At 44.7% G+C, this 5,076-nt stretch overlaps 1 pseudogene; it reads right to left on the bottom strand.

The window, feature by feature from the left end:
• Window positions 1–2,179: 2,179 nt before the first annotated feature.
• LOC138487533 (zinc finger protein 271-like) lies at window positions 2,180–3,630 on the bottom strand (annotated as a pseudogene).
• Window positions 3,631–5,076: the final 1,446 nt, after the last annotated feature.

Below are 5,076 nucleotides of genomic sequence, written 5' to 3'. Positions count from 1 at the left end.
AGGTGATAAAGCAATTTCACGTAGTACAAGGATGCAGAAACAACGTTAGTAACTTGAGGACTCATCGATAGCGACTGATCAAGGGTGACCCCCAAGATCTTAAGTTTAGGAACAGGGATGATATGTTCTGCCCCCAACCTGAAGGAGCAAAATGTACTATCCAATTTGCTGAGGGCGGCTGGGCTCCCCACAATCATAAATTCCGTTTTGCTCTTATTTAGTGCCAAGTTATTATTACGCATCCACTTTCAATGAGGTCAAAGACCCTATTTAGCTCCAATTCATCATGTGGGAAGCAGCCTGGGAGTGGGACAACACATTGAGTGTCGTCCACGTAGTTTGAAAATATAATCCCCTCTGCCTCCAAGTCTGAAAAAAAGGAGGCCATAAAAATATTGTATAAGCACGGAGACGTACCAACTACCTGTGGAACCCCAAAAAGAACTGGGATGGAGGAAGCCTCTGCTATATCCAAGCAGACTCTACTGTGTCCTCTCCAGGAAAGATGTTATCCATGTAACACCCAGAGGTGAAAAATTTGCCACCTCCGATGGTCATCATTATTGAATGATCGATCAAATTGAACACCGCTGATTGGGCAAGAGAGATTTGCAAGGATAATGACCCTTTATCTAGGCCATCCAACAGCTTAGACTTTAACTTGAGAAGAGATGTCTCTTTGCCAAAGTTTCACCTAAAGCCCGATTGATGCGCTTTGAGAATTGGGTACAGATTTAGATGTTCCGCAATCTGACTGTATGCCACTTTATCTAATAATTTTAGTAGAAAGGGAGTGTTAGCTATCGGGCGATAATTCAAAGGGTTATCCGTAGCCAGCCCTACTTTTTTCAATATAGGCGTGACCATGGTTTGTTTCAGATTCTCTGGAACATTACCTTCGGTCAATGATGCATTGACAAAGCAGCAGATTGCCTTTTCAAGAGGAGGGGGCAGGTTTTTATTATTAAGGAAGAACAGGAGTCCCTTTACAGGGAGTAGGTTTTAATTTTTCAATAGCATTTTGTAGAATCTCCTCAGTAATTGGGAGAAAGGCGAATTGAACCTTTGAATTGCACCCTGGGGGCTTATGCGGCTTACTGATGGCCATTGAGGTAACTCCTACTTGAGTTCCAACACCCCTGCCCTTATGCCTAGTAGTTTATTTTACATGCCATCCTGTATACGCTGGCACGAGGTATTATCTCATCTCCAGTTGGTCAGATGGAGGAGGGACTACCTCCTGTTCCTTAAGGATTTTAAAGATTTCCTTAGCATCTGATGCAGCGTTCGCTATTCTAATGTTATGGAAATTCTGCTTAGCTTCCAAGATTGCAATTTTGTAATCTTTAACCAAGATTTTATAGGATTGCAAAAGGGCTGGGGAGGGCACTGCTTTCCAGGAGAAAGAAAGCCTTGAGAGTTAAGGTTCACTTTTAGTTTCAATGTTCCTTTGTTGTTTTTTGCTTTAATGGTGCTAATGTGTTGGATATATTAGCCAAGCTAAAAGCTAACCCTGAAGACATATCTTGGATCGGCATACCTAAAGAGAAACTAATGTTACTGTCCAATTAAGGCACTATATTGTCAAAGTAAGGTGTTTCAAATTCCGTGAAAAATGTGGCCTTTGGCCAGATTCCTCAATTTAACTGGAAACGGTACAAAAAGTGAGAAATGTATAAATGCGTGATATAAACAGTAATCCCTGTTCACAAAGGCGTAGCACCAGAGCGGGTACAGGGTTGATTTATGAAGGCTCAGCACTGTTGCAACCACCTTTGGTCAAACACCTTGCGTGTGGTCTCAGATATTGCCTCAAGTTTGATACTGTATTTAGGGGCTTAGACACTGTCACCTCAGTATGGCTCTTCTGATGCCTGTACAGATCTGAGCTGAGACTGAAGCTTTTCCCACACTCTGTGCAACGCTATGGTTTCTCGCCAGTTTGCGGTCTGTGGCGAGACCTCAGGATTGATGCGAGAGTAAAGTTCTTGCCACATTTCATACATAAAGGGCTTACCCCAGTATGTATCCTTAGATGTCTGCTCAGGGATGAGGCATCCCTAAAGCATTTCTTGCACTCTGTGCATTCGTAGGGCTTCCCCCCTGTATGGATTCTCTGATGCTCGTACAAACATGTCCTACTAGTAAAGCTTTTCTCACACTATGCACACGGGTTTGGTCACTTCCCAGTATGGCTCTTCTGATGGTCATACAGATGTCCGCTCTTGGTGTAGCTTTTCTCACACTCCATATACTGATTTGGTAGCTCCCGAGTATGGATGTTCTGATGCTGGTTTAGGTGTGAGAACTGAGTGAAGCTTTTCTCACACTCTGTACACCATTATGGTCTGTCCCCAATATGGCTCTTCTGATGCCGATACAGATTTGAGCTCCAAATGAAGCTTTTCTCACACTCAGTACACTGGTATGATCGCTCCCCAGTATGGCTCTTCTGATGCTGGTACAGATTTGAGCTGTAAGTGAAGCTTTTCTCACACTTTGTACACTGGTATGGTTTCTCTCTGGTGTGGGATCTCTTGTGAGTCCTCAGGGTTGATCCTCGATTAAAGCGCTTACCACATTCCGTGCACCCATAGGGCCTTTCCCCAGTATGGATCCTGAAATGCCTGATCAGAGTTGGGCGGTCCGTGTAGCTTTTCTTGCACTCTGTGCATTCATATGGCTTTTCCCTGGTGTGGCTCGTCTGATGTCGGTGCAGATGTGACCTTGTAGTAAAACTTTTCTCACACTCTGTACACTGGTGTGGTCGCTCATCAGTACGGCTCTTCTGATGCCGATGCAGATTTGAGCTCCAACTGAAGCTTTTCTCACACTCTGTGCACTGGTATGGTCGCTGTCCAGTATGGCTCCTCTGATGTCTGTTCAGATTTTCCCTCGCAGTGAACCTTTTCTCACACTCCGTACATTGGTATCGTCGTTCCCCAGTATGGCTCTGTTGATGAAGGCGCAGTGCTGAGCTCCGAGTGAAGCTTCTCTCACATTGTGTACACTGGAATGGTTTCTCCCCAGTATGTATCCTCTCATGCTTGTTTAAGTGTGATCGCTGAGTGAAGCTTTTACCACACTCTGTACACTGGTATGGTTTCTCTCCAGTGTGTGATCTATGGTGAATCTTCAGGTCTGGTGCGCAATTAAAGTGCTTACCACATTCTGTGCACCCATAGGGCTTTTCTCCAGTATGGATTCTAAGATGCCTGATCAGAGTTGAGCAGTCCTTGAAGCTTTTCTCACACTTTGTGCACTGGTGTGGTTTTTCGTCAGTGTGGGATCTATGGTGAGTCTTCAGATTTGATGCCAGATTAAAGTGCTTACCACATTCCATGCACCCATAGGGCTTTTCCCCAGTATGGATCCTAAGATGCCTGATAAGAGTTGAGTGGTCCCTGAAACCTTTCTTGCACTCTGAGCAAGCATATGGCTTCGCCCTCACATAGCTCTTCTGATTGTGGCGCAGATAGGAGCTCTGATCGAAGGTTTTGTCACACTCTAGGGGACTTTGTCCAGGGTGGGATCTCTGATGCATTTCCATGTGTGATGCCGGATTAAAGTGCTCATCACATTGTGTACTCTTGTGGTCCTTCTCCAGAACATGTACCTCATGGCTGCTCACTCTCTGTTGAAAGAAGCAGAGGTTCCACATATTATTGTATATCATTGTACAGCCTAAATATCAATAGACACAAGGCTGAACCATTCATTCTCACTTTACTCCCCACTCACAAACTCACTGCGTGATCCTGAGTGAAGCCATTAGGGTCTTGCCTCAGATACATTTTAAGAGAGAAAATCAGGGGCCTGAAACCTCAGCAGAGTCCAATCCTCAAATATATAAATATAGCCCCTCCAAAGCCCCCACCAACCAGGAGAGAAGAATTGAAAAAATATACTTGCCGATTTATATGTGAAATATTCTGCACACATGTAGTTGAATGTGCACCCGCGCCATGCATGATGAGTACACCCATGGACTGAACATAGATTTACTGAAGGGTGGAGTTATCGACTGCAGGGATATACTCCACGTAGGGGCTATCAGTGAAATCTGATAGACAATGAGAGTGAAACTCGAGCTGTCTCTGAACCACAGTGTGCAATTATACTGCAGTTGATACTCGTCGATCCCATGAAATCCTTTTACACCCCTGTGGTGTCTCTATTGATGAGCATTGCATGGGGTGGAGTGGCAAAGCAGGAGGGGACCTATGCACAACATAAAACATAAAGCAAGCCACTCCCAAGAAGAAAAGGGGTACCTCCCTCACCATCAACACTACCGCCCTGCTAGTGCAGCTCCCTCTCATAAATTGCAAGATCTGTGGATCCTATGATGCCAAAGAGAGTGGGTTTTGAACTCTCAGGAGCCAGAGCTCCCAGAAACAGAATCACGGCTCTTGCAATGTAAGGGATTTGGCCAGGTGCATCACTCGAGTCTTAGGAGAGCCAGGGGAGGTTGAGTAAATGTTGCGTTCCCCTTCTGTGATGTTATCACAGCCGATTATGAATACCATAATTCTCGGCCGTGATGTCGCAGCAGGAGGATAAGGCATTTGGGAAAGGAAATAGTTGTTGATGGCTTTTAATGGAAGCCATACACGTGATTATGTTGCGGGACGATGGTGTACAGAATGCGTGCTCGCCCCTCTGCCAGCACTCATGTTAAACAGTACACTATCATGCAAAACACAAGTTCAATTCATAAAACACAAATAAATATTTCAAAACTGCTGGGTCAAGTGTTTATTCAGGTGGGGGGTGAAAGGGAATGTGAAATATGCAAACAGTGAGGACGGTGCAATGTGTATCAGATGGGAGGGGTCAGCAACCTCTGGGCATCAAGTTATTCTTTTATCAATGATGAATATAAATGTGATGGGGAAGAAAGATGCATTCTACTCCGGCTCCTCGCTGAGACAAAAAGGAGTGCATCGTGGGTCAGCCGATATGACAAATAAAGATGACAAGTTGGTCACAAAAGTGCAAAGCACCGGATAGTTGCAGCAAATGGGGAAAGTACATAAAGCCTGATTCTTAAAATCAACACAAGCTCACACTTAC

The sequence above is a fragment of the Ambystoma mexicanum genome, chromosome 9 (assembly GCF_040938575.1).
Source record: "Ambystoma mexicanum isolate Mex_15411 chromosome 9, UKY_AmexF1_1, whole genome shotgun sequence".
NCBI classification, from domain to species: domain Eukaryota; kingdom Metazoa; phylum Chordata; class Amphibia; order Caudata; family Ambystomatidae; genus Ambystoma; species Ambystoma mexicanum.
Note: the sequence above shows the minus strand (reverse complement) of the source record. Positions and strands in the feature narration are given on the sequence as shown.